This window comes from Panthera leo, chromosome B2 (genome assembly GCF_018350215.1).
Source record: "Panthera leo isolate Ple1 chromosome B2, P.leo_Ple1_pat1.1, whole genome shotgun sequence".
NCBI lineage: Eukaryota > Metazoa > Chordata > Mammalia > Carnivora > Felidae > Panthera > Panthera leo.
The window spans coordinates 67,206,420-67,219,746 of record NC_056683.1 but is presented as its reverse complement, the minus strand read 5'-3'; positions in this window follow the sequence as shown (position 1 = coordinate 67,219,746).

Here is a 13,327-nt window from a genome sequence, read left to right as displayed (position 1 = left end):
TCTTAATGTAGTGATTGGATGTCTCAGTGCTTCTTGGGGATCTTGGTGAAAACTATTGTAAAAGGTTTTAGTAAAGATCTTATACCACAGGAATTTAGTGTTCCCTGCCTTGACTTAACCAGATGGAAGAATGTGGAGGAGGAAAATGGAATGGGTGTGTGAAACAGGAAAACTCTGGGAATAATTTTTTTGTAACCTCTATCAGAATTTGTTAATGAGGAGAGTTTCACAATTTTTAAAGGTATTGGAATTATGTCTTTCTTAAATAACATTGTGTTCTTAGGTTGTGGAGCCAAGAGTTACATTTTAAGAATAATATAAAGGGAAAGCAACTCACCCGGAGCTTGGCAGTGCAGTAATGGAAAAAGAAAGGTTCTGGAGCCAGGAAGACCTGGATGTGAGTCTGGGCTTTGCCACTTACTAGCTGCTTTGTGAGAGTAACTCAACTTCTCTGAACTTTACCCTTTTAATCTATAAAATGAGTATATCTCCCTTGTAATGTTGTATTAAAGAACACTTGATATGTGCTAGTTTACTCTTAATCTAGTGGAAATTCTTAAATGGATAGAATTGTTTTTTCCATATTTGATATAGGGATTATTTCCATGTGGATGTTCTGTCACTCATTATAACGAGAGATACCAACAAGCTGTTATAAGACAGGCAATGTACCAGAAAAAATATGCAGCTTTTCTCAAAAACATTATACTATGTCTAAATTAGGGCTGACTGGAAATTCTTCCACAGTCCTCAAGTTAATCAGCTAGTTAGCATAATTATCTTTGTCATGGCTTATTTCTTAGTAGAAATCGATCTCAGTTTTAAAGGGCTGTCAATGAAGCTAGTAACTATCTTCAGAACTGATGTAAGGATTAGATGCCATCATGTTAGTGAAGCATGTGTTCAAGAAATGATAGGTATTGTTACCAGTGGAAATACCTTATAAGACCTATCAATTCAGACAATGGTACCGAGTGTTTAAGTACATTTACTATCCAAACTGGATGCAGTCAAATTGTTTACTGTGACTTTATCTTGAGTATTTTGAGAGCTTGCTCAAACTGAGCTGGCTATTTAATGAATTGTTGACTGAATTATTCATTGGACTTCTAGCATATCCAATGTGTAAATATTCTGGTCTGCAGAGGAATAAAATGTATGTCCAAAAAGTGAGTCCAACAAATTTAGTTTAATAATTTATTTGTGACAGAATGAATGCCTCTTGGCCATCTCATCAATCACTGACAACATTCCACTCTTTTAGAATTGAATACAAAATAATAACACATATCAACCAGGAGTCAAAACACCCTTTGATATATTGTGGCATGCAGCTGGGCAAGGGAGGGGCACTCAGACATCCTGGATGCAAGAGCTTCATGTGGGTTTTGCTTGGGGTTTTGATTCTTGTGGGCAGGCAGCCATAACCACTGAGAAATTTCCATGTGAAATTCAAAGTCTCTTCCTGGAACTTGTGGATAGGGAGAAACTTCCTAAAAAGCTGGCCCACTTCTCATTAAATCTTTGGTCACTAGTGCACTGAAAATAACTAGACATTCATATACTAATTCTTCAGTGAAATATTATTAGATTATTAAAATGGAGTGTGATAATATGAGAAAAGTCATAGAAGATATGTCAACAACTGAACCAGATTGGCAGGGTGGGTGAGGCGCAGTGGGGGGTTAGTAGGAGAGAATCTTCTTGAAGAAAGTTATGCCTGAGCGAAGTCCAAAAAGAGAAGGGTTTCCTTTTATCACTGTCAAGCATGGTTCTAATTCAAATATTTTTTGTAGAATGTGACCTCCTTATTCCTACAACATTCTGTAAACCGAATAATATATAGAAAGATTACATTCTATAAAGGCTCAGGTAGTCTTTATTGTGATAGAAAGTGATAGACTCTTGTTTCATTTCTGATCTTTAATGAGTAGTCCACATTTAAGTTGATTCATTAACATGATTAATAATAGCAGACATTTATTAAGTGTTTTATCATGTGTCACTATGGTGCCAAACATACGATATGCATTAAGTGAGTCAATACATGGAAAACACTGAGATCAGTTCATGCCACATAGTAAATGCTCAAGAACATTTTTAGCAATTATTATTATGACAGATCTGCTGGTATATACAACCTATTATTACATAATGGATATGTGGACAGATGTTTGAAGAGATTAAGTAATGTACTCAAGGTCAAAGACCTAGTAAACAACAAACTTGGGTTTGGAATTCAGGAATCTCTAAGTCAGAGCCCATGCCCTGCATCATTATGATATACTCTTCAGTTTATTAAAATTGTTCTCTAAAAACCTGTAAACTAAATTCATACTAAGTAAAGGTGAAGAACATGAGCTTATATACATTGCTTTAACCTAGACTATTGCTAGTCAGTTTTTTTTAAGGACCTGATTAACATGTTGTATGTTGTAAAGAATAAGAATTTATTCATTAGTGGGATTTAAAAATATCTGGAGATAAAGCAGATATGCATGAACAGGTAGGGTACAGATATACCAAGAATCTGATAATACTGGGAAGAAGAAAGTCTCACTAGGCATGAAAAACAAAATTGTGTTTAAGGGTTCATATAGTGGGAAGGAGTCAGGTCACCATGGGGGTCGGTAAAGGCAAGTGGCAGTCCCTGGGAAATCCAAGAAGCAAACCTGGTAGTCCCTAGATTATATTGGGGATGTATATGGTTTTTGCCTTTTGCCATCAGATTTGCATAAAGTAATTTGCCAATCAGCCACATTTATCAAACTCCAGCAAAACAGCAGATCTTGGTTGTGCTTTTGCTTATGTATTTACTCTTTCCTCTTTCTTTCAATTGTTTTTGTTTCATTTCATTCCTTTCTTTTTTAGCTCCTATGATACATTCATGAAATCTCAGGAAGGAAACTCAATCTGAAAGCCAAAAAAACAAAAACAAAAAAAAAACAAAACCAAAAAACCAGAAAACAAAAGAAAAAAAGTAGTTTGAAAACCACAGCCCTCACTCTCTTGGAAACTGGGGGTATCCTGAAATGGAACCACAGGTGCCAGATTTCTTTTGTAGAGATGGAAGACTTCTCTTTAGATTTTCTTCTTGGCTGGGGCTAGTTCAGTGCTGAAAATCTAAAAAAGGTATACCTCTAACAATCACTTCCAAACCTACTCTCATCAAACTGAATTTTTGGATTTCACAAATATGTGCAAATCGAACACATATAAATAATCAATGGATCAAAGACAAATCACAAGGGAAATCAGAAAATATTTGAGACTAATGAAGACAAAACATGCCAAAACTTAAGACACAGCTAAAACTAAGCTTTTAACTGTAAAAACTCATATTCGAAAGAGGAAAGGTCTCAAGTCAATATTCCAATCTTCCACTATAAGACACTGGGTAAAGGAAAACAAGGTAAACCCAAAACAAGCATAAGGAATAAAATAATACAGATTAGAAAGGACATTATTAAAATAGAGAATATAAAAAGGCAGGAGAGAATAGAAAAGTAACAAAACCAAAACTTGCTCCTTTGAGAAAAAAACAAAATTGACAAATCTTTCGCTAGACTGACCGAGGAAAAAAAGAAAAAAGAGTCAAATTAGAAAAATCAGGATGTTACTTCTGACTTCCAGAAATTAAAAGAATTATAAGGAAATTATATGAACAATTGCATATGAAATTATATGAACAATTGCATGCCAACAAATTAGATAATTTCATCTAAAATGGACAAATTTCAAGAAGGATACAAACTATCGAACCTGATTCATGAAAGAATCTGAATAGACCTATACAGTGAAGAAATTGAATTAATAATCAAAAACTACCCACAAAGGAAGTGCCAGGCACAGGTTGTCTTCAGTGGTAAATTCTACCAAACATTTAAAGAAAAATCAGGGGCGCTGGGTGGCTCAGTCGGTTGAGTGTCCGACTTCGGCTCAGGTCATGATCTCTCAGTCCATGAGTTCGGACCCGCGTGGGGCTCTGTGCTGACAGCTTAGAGCCTGGAGCTTGTTTTAGATTCTGTGTCTCCCTCTCTCTCTGACCCTCCTCCGTTCATGCTCTGTCTCTCTCTGTCTTAAAAATAAATAAATGTTTAAAAAAATATTTTTTTAAAGAAAAATCAATATCAATTTTAATGAAATCTTCCAAACATAGAAGAGAAGATAACATTCCAATATGACTCTGGTAATTGCTGGTATTATGCTAATACCAAAATCAGACAAAGATATCAAAGGAAAACCAAACACTGTAGACCAATATCTTTTATGAGTATACAAACCAAAATGTCCAATAAAATACTAGCAAACCAAATTCAGTAGCATATCAAAAGAATTCTATGCCATGACCAAGTAGGACTTATCCCAGGAATGCAGTTTAAGGTTTAACAGTTGAAAATCAATTGATGTAATACACCACTTCAACAAAATAAAGAACCCGAAACCACACAATCAGTTCCGTATGCTCAGAAAAAGCATTCGACAAAACCCAATACTACTTCAAGATAAAAACATTCAATAAGCTTGGAATAGAAAAACTTTTCCAATATGATAAAGAATTTACAAACAACCTCACAGCTAAAATCCAACTTCATGGTGATAGACTGAATCTATCTGTACCCTAAGATGAAGAACAAGACAAAGATGGTTACTCTTGCAACTGCCATTCACATTACTTTGGAGATTCTGAGCAGGGAATTTAGGAAAGAAAAAGAAATAAAAGTTTTCCAAATTAGAAAGGAAGAAATAAAATTTTATCTATTTGAAGATGACATCATGTTATGCATAGAAAATTCTAAGAAATTTACTAAAAACTATGAGAACTCGTATATGAGATGAGGAAGTTTGCAAGATACGGGATCAATATACAGAAGTCAATTGAATTTCTGTGTATTAGCAATGGGCAATCTGAAAATTAAATGGAAAACATCCATTTATCATAGCATCAAAAAAAATGGGAATAAGTTTAACAAAAAAGTACAAAACTTACACTCTGAGAGCAAAAGAAAATATTAAGAGAAATTAATAAGTAATAAGTCCTAGTAAGTAGAGAGACATCTCATATTCATGGATTTGAAAACTTAATAGTGTTAAGATGGGAATTCTTCTCAGATGAAAAGTACATAAGTAAACCCTTATAGTTATGTTGAATTGATTTTCAACAAAGGTAGCCAGACAATTCAATGCAGAAAGAAGTTTTTTCAATAAATGGTGTCAAGATTCCTGATATCCACATGCAAAAGAATGAAATAGTTTCCTTTCTCACATCATGCACTAAATTATCTCAAAATAGATCATAGGACTAAATGTAAGAGGTAAAATTATAAACTTTTTAAAAGTAAATGCAGGAGTATATCACTGGGATGTTGCTTTAGATAAGGCCTTCTTAGAAGTTAACACAAGCAACAAAATAAATAGATATGTTGGAGTTTATCAGAATTGAAACTTTTGTGTTTTAAAAGATATATCAAGAAAGACAACCCACAATATTGGAGAAAATATTTGCAAATCGTATATTTGATATATATATTTCTATATACATATATATATATATGTGTATATATATATATATGTATTTTATATATATATATATATATATTTCTATATACATGTATATAGAAAGAACTCTTACATCTAAGTAATGAAAAGACATATAACCTAATTTAAAAATGGGCACAAAGTCTCAATAGACATTTTACCACTGGTGCTTGGCTTGCTCCTTGCATGTCTGACTTGATCATTGCTTATATTCAAATCTTATTTTGTGTATGTATATGAGTGTATATGGGGCAGGTGCCGTGGATGACCTTTTAAGTTGTTATTAGTGACTTATGCTCCAGGGCAAATCAATTTTGGAAAAAGATTTAATCAGGGAAATGGGGAAGAACCTGATGAAGGTGAAGGCACTAGGTATCATGGAAAGAAGGTGAATGGAATTGCAAAAGGCTGAGAAAAGGAATGTTGGAAGAACTAGAAGCCTGCCTTATTAATATCACTGCTCAACCTAGAGCTCTACTTTGGTTGTCACATTCTTGTAGACATGAATTCCACAGGTAAAGGTCCCCATTGTATGGGTGGGACTGGCCAAGAAAGACTTTGTCCTACTTTTATGAAGACTTTTGCAGGCAATAGCTGCACCAGACTAGGTCAAATCATGGAACGCCTGGGCGAAACTCCTCTGTCTGGGTTGTTGGAAATACGTGAGGAGAAAATAGGGCTATCAAATTATCTAGATATCTCCAGTCTGAATGCTCTCCTCTGTTTGGGCCAAGGACTCTAGGTTCATGATTCTCAGTTATTGGGAAGAACATTTTTCCTGGGGATGGGTAAAGATCATATCAGAATTTGAAGGATGAGATTTGAAGATGCAAGTTCAATATACTTATTCTGTTAGTAACACAAGTTACAGAAAACAAAGTTCCTCAGTCCTTTCCTTAGGGGAAATACGCAGGAGATGAATGAGAAAGCACTGTTAGAAACATGGGATAGAAAGTGTTGACAAATAGGGCTGTAGACTAGCAGGATGTAAAGAGGTCAGGAACAAAGGATATTCCTCTTTGATGAGATACAAGGGAGCTTTTAGTACTTGGAGCAGTGCAGCTAGGGGCTGCATTTGACGCAGTGCCTGAGTGCTGAGGGGGAGTGTTAGCCAATCGGGATGTCTTGTGTTGATCACATGTTCAGACTTCTCTCCAGCTTTTCACGGAGCCTCTCATGAGAAAGAGCATAAAAGTTTTTCATGTGGTCCATATAGACTTTCCTAGGGAGGCTTGTACTGCACTTCAGAAAGCACATGGCTGAGCAACTTGAATTACTCGTGCCAGATCATTGGTTGGACAGAAAAAAAGTCTTATAGTTTTTAGGAGTATTTGAAGTCATATGCTCTTTTTTATATGTAAGATTGCACAAGGATGAAATTTCAAGTCAAGTATTAAGCTGACTTTTCTAATGGGAGTGAGCCATGTCTGTAGTGGTGTGAATTAATCACACCTTCAAAAATAGAATCATTAATTCACAAATATGCCTAAAAAAAGTGTGCTGGTTGTTCTCCTTTTTCTCACCCTTCAGTCCTAACTCCTAGATCTACTCTGGTCTCTTGGCCTCTGGATGCTGACTCCTGAGAAAAAAAAGATCCTTGGGATCTTTTCTTGCCTTGCTTTAGTTTGGGTTCAGGCAATGAGAAGCACCAGCAGGAGATCAGAGGAAGGGGAGATGAGTTATTTTGATGTCTCATCTCTGGCAGTAGCCATGTCCCATCACACTGTACCTCCTGCTGGGAGTCTTCCTCTCCTCAGTTCCAAGTCTCAGTGAGTTCTGACAACAACAATATCCATTTTTTCTCCCCAGATCTCTTCACAACTGACTGAGGGTGGTAATGCCTTCCTATTAGCAAGTACCATTCCTAGTCCCTGGATGCTTTACCATTCTTAGTTTATTTTCTTAACTTTCTCACACCTTTGTAAACCTTATCTTTATTAAAGGCTTATTCTTTGTACCCTTTTGGAGAAATTTCTTTTTCTGAGACTCTGACTGATACACAAGGTGTCAAAATTTAAGAAAAAGAACACTGGCTTGGAATGAGAAGTGGATTGGCAATGAACTGATTAAGTGGTCCTTGGGGAAAAGGCTTTAGCTTTTCTTAGCTTCTATCTTGCCTCTTGTAAAAAGAACAGGAAATTATTCTCTGACTATACCAAGCACAGCATAAATGGCTGAAAGAGAAAGTGGCAGGCTGGATTGGATGACAAGTCTCATCATTTTTAGGTAGTGGAAACATACAAGAACAAACAGGCCGAAATCAGGCACTGTGGGGAAATTTTTATCTTTGTAAGGGAGGAATACTAAGAGGAAATTCAATCTCAGGCCACATATAATTTAAGGCTGGATTTCTTTTAGATAAGGAAAATTGATGTATTGGCACAGGAAGTTGGGGAGACTTGGAATTTTAAGGGGTTCATGTAGGAAAAGGCAGCCTTTATGTTGATTCCCAAATGCTATAATTCAGAATTAAGTCACAGAGAAGATACAAGCAGATTGCCATCATTGTGTAACCACATGTGCCAAGGGTTGCAGCCTAAATTCCTTGGTGTCCCTGTGGACTCTAGTTTTAGAAGGTTCCAGGAGCACTCTGGGTCCAGTGTGTTCATTCAGTTCTTAGACTTTGTCAAATTACACTTGCACACTCCTAAGAAACTTTTTCTTTTTTTAATCTTACTTTTCCATTCCTAGTTCTCAGAAAGCACAAAAATGGGTGGTTTAAAAATAACTATTACTTTCCATTTTATTAAGATGCAGGTAAAATTTCAGGAGTGCCTGGGTGGATCAGTCTGTTAAGCACCCAACTCTTGATTTTGGCTCAGGTCATGATCTCATAGTTTGTGAGGTTGAGTCCCACATCTGGCTCTGTGCTGATAGCAAGGAGCCTGCTTGAGATTTTCTGTCTCCCTCTCTCTCTGCATGTCTCTGCTCTCTCTTTATCTCTCTCAAAAATAAAAAATAAACATTAAAGAAAAGATGCAGGTAATTTTTCAATAAAACCAGATTTATTCATTAGGCTTACAGAGATCTGCTTTCCTGGAGGGCTCTAATGTACTGTTAGAACTTTTTCAGAAGGCTAGCTGCCAAAATGTCAAATGTGGGGATGAATGAGTTAGTATGGGGGAAATTAAGCAGAGAAAAAAATGAAGAAATTGGTGGAGAAAAGGAATCTATTCGGAAAGAGATACAGAGATTGAGAGCTAAATTTTGTTCAAAAATGGAAAGAGGAATGATGGCTGTATTATATTAGCTTATTGACTAGATGTAGAAGAAATGAAAAAAGAAAGATGTAGAAGAAAGTTATATTTTGAGAACTTCTCATTAAATATTTAATTTGGGGGCAAAATCTCCAAAAGAAATGCTGAAGATGATGAGTCACAAAAATATGATATTCATATAAATATTAGATGAATACATTTATAAGAAGGCTCAAGGATAGGTGTCTAACATAATTTGGTTCATTTTGAAAACATGAACGAATGGAATAATATCCACCACTTGATTCTTTTCATTGTTTTCCATTCACTATGAGAAAGGAAAGAGGTCAACAAAGATGAGCATAGGCTTCTTAATAAAGTGAGAATAATCATTTAATTTATGTCTGTGATTGGAATAGCTTCTCTAGGTGTACGTATCCTTTATCTTCCAAAGCTAAGGAACACTCTCTATTAGACCATGGCTGTATGTATATCTTTTTGAAATTCTTCCAGCTTTTATAGTTATGTTTGATTTTATTTGGGGTATTTTTTTTCCCTAGCCAGCATTGTCTGTACATAAGGTTCCAAGGAATCCTTATTTCAAGAACAGCTTGAATCAATTCCACTTTGGCATATCAGAGCAAGACCTAAATGTTTCACCCTGTTAGTGTGTCATCTTTTGGCACGTATACTATCATTATTCATGGCACTTAGTTCTGTGGTCATCTTATTTTTCCTTGTTGCTTTATCTATAGCTCTTGTTCCCTCTACCCAAAAGCGCCAAGAAATTATCTTTGGAAAAGCAATAGGAAGCCTAATTGTTATTGTGGGAGCCGGTGATACCTGGAGATATAAGAAAGTACATACAATGGAAAAACACAGAAGGAGAAATGGTGGACCAATTCTCTAACTTCTTGTGCATATTATCAAGATATTATTCTCTCTTGATATTTATCATAGAGTATAAGGAATTTTTTGTAATTATTTCCATAAGACACTAGAGTAAATAGCTTTGTAAAATTGTAGACTTTTAAATTCTGATTATTCTGATGCTATAGTGGTCTTTATAGAAATGATATGCAAAAGTCTTGAGAGTTAATTTGAAATAAACTTCTTGAATATCCAAGTGCCTCAGATGCTTAGTTTATACTTTCCAAAGACCTTGTATTATGATTTTCAAAGGTCTTTTTCACTTAACAATTTTTGATGACACCCATTGACATTTTTTTAAAATTTTTTAAAAAATGTTTTTTATTTAATTTTGAGAGAGAGAGTACGAGTGGGGGAGAGGCAGAGAGAGCAGGAGACAGAATCCACAAAGCAGGCTCCAGGCTCTGAGCTGTCAGCACAGAGCCCGACGCAGGGCTTGAACTCACAAACTGTGAGATCATGACTTGAGCCAAAGTCAGATGCTTAACCGACTGAGTCCCCCAGGAGCCCCCCATTGACATTTTTACGTCTTTCAGCATTTCAGCTGTAAGTGAGCAAAGGTAGGCAGCAAGAGGCTGCCTACTATATATTGGGGTCTCAAATATATAACATAGTCCAATGCGCAGGTAAGCTGAAAGTCACATTGCATCCATCAGATATACGGTGTTGCATATTTCTCTTGGTGTTTCATTGGTGTTATTCCTGTTTTCGCTTGAATTCTAATGATTGGTTTAACATAAATTACTGAATGTAGGGTTTATACTTCCTTAGACAAGACCACAAGTAAAACTTTAAGCTAAATCTTAGGCTCACTTTGTTGGTGGCAAGGCACACCAATGAGTCACTACCTCTGGGATTTTACTATTTTCTCAGATAAGAACATTGCAACATAACTAAGTGATTTTAGTTTCCTAGAGGAAAGGAAGTGCTGGCAGATGGAGCTTCTTGTAAAAAATATGTGAAGGAACATGAAGTGAGGAAAGAGAAGACTGGGAAGGCATAGCGTTGTATTGGGAGAGGGAAACGGGAACCGGATGGTAGAGATAGGATCTTGCAGTCAATCTGAGGAACTTAACTTTTGTCTTAAGGATGAGCATGAAGGTGATAAAGAGAGGATGAGGGAGGTATTTACTCCAAGTGTGACATGATCAGAAGTGCCCAGTTATTCAACCCAGGCTTTTCCCTGGCACAGCTGGGTCTCAGTCACTTTGGAATTCTTTCCTCCAGGCGTTGCCTGGGAAACAGAGGCATCCATGAACCGGAAGAGAGAGAATGAGACTGTTTCTTAGAGTTTTCTTCTTGCCCAGGGAATGGCTACTTTGCTGAGTTCAAGAGGGAAACTAAACTTGCTTATGAAATTTCTTTTAGGTGGCCCATCAACATATTTGTTTGTATAGAGTCAGTAGACCAGAAGAGCAATAGCTCCTCCTCCTAATGCTTCTTCACTGCATTTAAGCACATTTACATTTCCTAGCCAATTCTGACTAAATGGAAACTCAAATCCTACAAATCCCAACAGAGGTATTAGATTGTTATCAAGTGCCTTTTCTTTAAAAAAAAAAAAAAAAGAAGGCGGGGCTTTTCCTCACTTGTTCCTCATTCTCATTTTTCATTAATTGTGTAGGTGGAGACTTGTAAGAACTCCCTTGAGCAGGCAGCTATGTTCACTGTTCAAATGGGCAATCATTCTTCTAAACCAATCTTATCCTCAAGACAAGAGGAAAAGGAAGAATAGGAGATTCAGTTTCTTCCCCAGGCACAGAGTGTTCTCATTTGAGAATGTATTAAGATTTTCAAACTGGATTACTGTCCCAGTGATTGAGAATTTTAGATTATACTGATAATCAGAGAAGTTATCTGAGAAGAAATTAAACAATAGAGCTTCTCAATCTACGCTAATGGAAACCCATATTATAGACATGTGTTACTATTAAAACACATAGTGGACACTCAAATATGTTTTGAATAGATGATTGAGCAAATATCCCCCTGGGAATTGAAGGACTTATCTTAAAAACATATGGTGTTCCAGTGTAAAGACTAAACTGTTTGGACATATCTCTCTGTGGGATTTTCGCAGCTTTGGCCAGATTTTGTTTTGTTTTGCCTGCTTCTGTTTGCTTGATAGTGAAGATTTGAAATCTGAGGCTTTCCAAGTGCAATTTATCAATCTTGAGTCCTCTATTTCAACAGAGCACACTTAAAATGTGTTTTTTATTATTTAATTTTTTTTTTAATGTTTATTTATTTTTGAGACAGAGAGAGACAGAGCATGAACGGGGGAGGGTCAGAGAGAGGGAGACGCAGAATCTGAAACAGGCTCCAGGCTCCGAGCTGTCAGCACAGAGCCTGACGCGGGGCTCGAACTCACAGACCGCGAGATCATGACCTGAGCCGAAGTCGGCCGCTTAACCGACTGAGCCACCCAGGCGCCCCGTGTTTTTTATTATTAATTAATTCATTCAGAAGCACTGTGTCAGCCTCTTTTGGTAAACCGATGAAGTAAGCCACCTCTTGCACTTACACAAATTCTTATTCTTTGTTTATAGCACAGGGCCATTTCTTAGAAATATGAAAGTAACATTATTTGGAAGACAGGTGAGATGGTAGCCAGTTAGCTATCTGACACCTTTATCTGAATAAATTTCCAGAGTTTTAAATGTGGCACAATTTATGAGTTCCTTTCTTTCTGCCTATAAATATATCCAGGTTTCCTCCTTTAAAAAATCACACTTTAGACACTTTATGTCATTCTTTCCTTTCACTTCCAAACTTCTTGAAAAACTTCTTTGCCTGTTGTCTTCATCTTTTCGCCATTGACTTCAGCCATAATTCCAACAGACATGACCTGGATTCCCATGACTCAGCTCAAGTGGCTCTTGTAGGGCCACTGAAGATTGTTGTAAACAAAGGCTTTTTTCTTTTTATACTATTCTCTTTGATGTTTGCTGCATGAGACACTTTTGGCCTCCCGCTCTGTCTTAAATCTCTCTTCCCTTGTTTCCCATGGTATTCACACATTCTAATTCTGTTATCTGAATGGCTGCTCTCTCTTGCCTGATGGTCCACTCCCCTTTGTTTCCTGAATATGTGGGCACCTGTAGGGTTTTCTGGTTTGCCTTACTTCCATTCTTCTTCTTCTGGTTCTGGCACCTTGGTTTCCCTTCAGAGAATCAACTTCTGTGTCACCTTCAGTCCATGTAGTCCCAGAGGGGCTGACCCAGCAACTTGGTTTCAGGGCTCTGTACCTGGCCCTGGCCTCTACAATCAGCATGTTCTATCCCATTCCTCCTCTCTTTCCAAAGCAGTGATTGGCTAAGGGATGGTTGTTTGCCCCAATTTGAGCTGATCAGGGTCAGCCCTGGAAAAGTTGCTGCAACATTGGGAAGGAAAGCTTTTTTTTTTTTTTTTTTTGTCTCTGGCAAAGTTAACTTTTTATAATGCCAATCAAGTTAGAACTGCAGGTGACAATTTTACCTCTATAAAAGGAAATGAGGTCAGCATCCACACAGGATGAAGAGGGGAAGGCTGGGGTGTCAGAGCCTGAGCAGGTAAAGAGGGCATCCATGCAGGGAGGGGAAGAGGCAGCGGCCATGTGGTGCAGGGCATCAGGGCAAAAGCAAGTTAGTGTGTGCTTGGGTCTGCAGTGGCTTGGAGAGAGG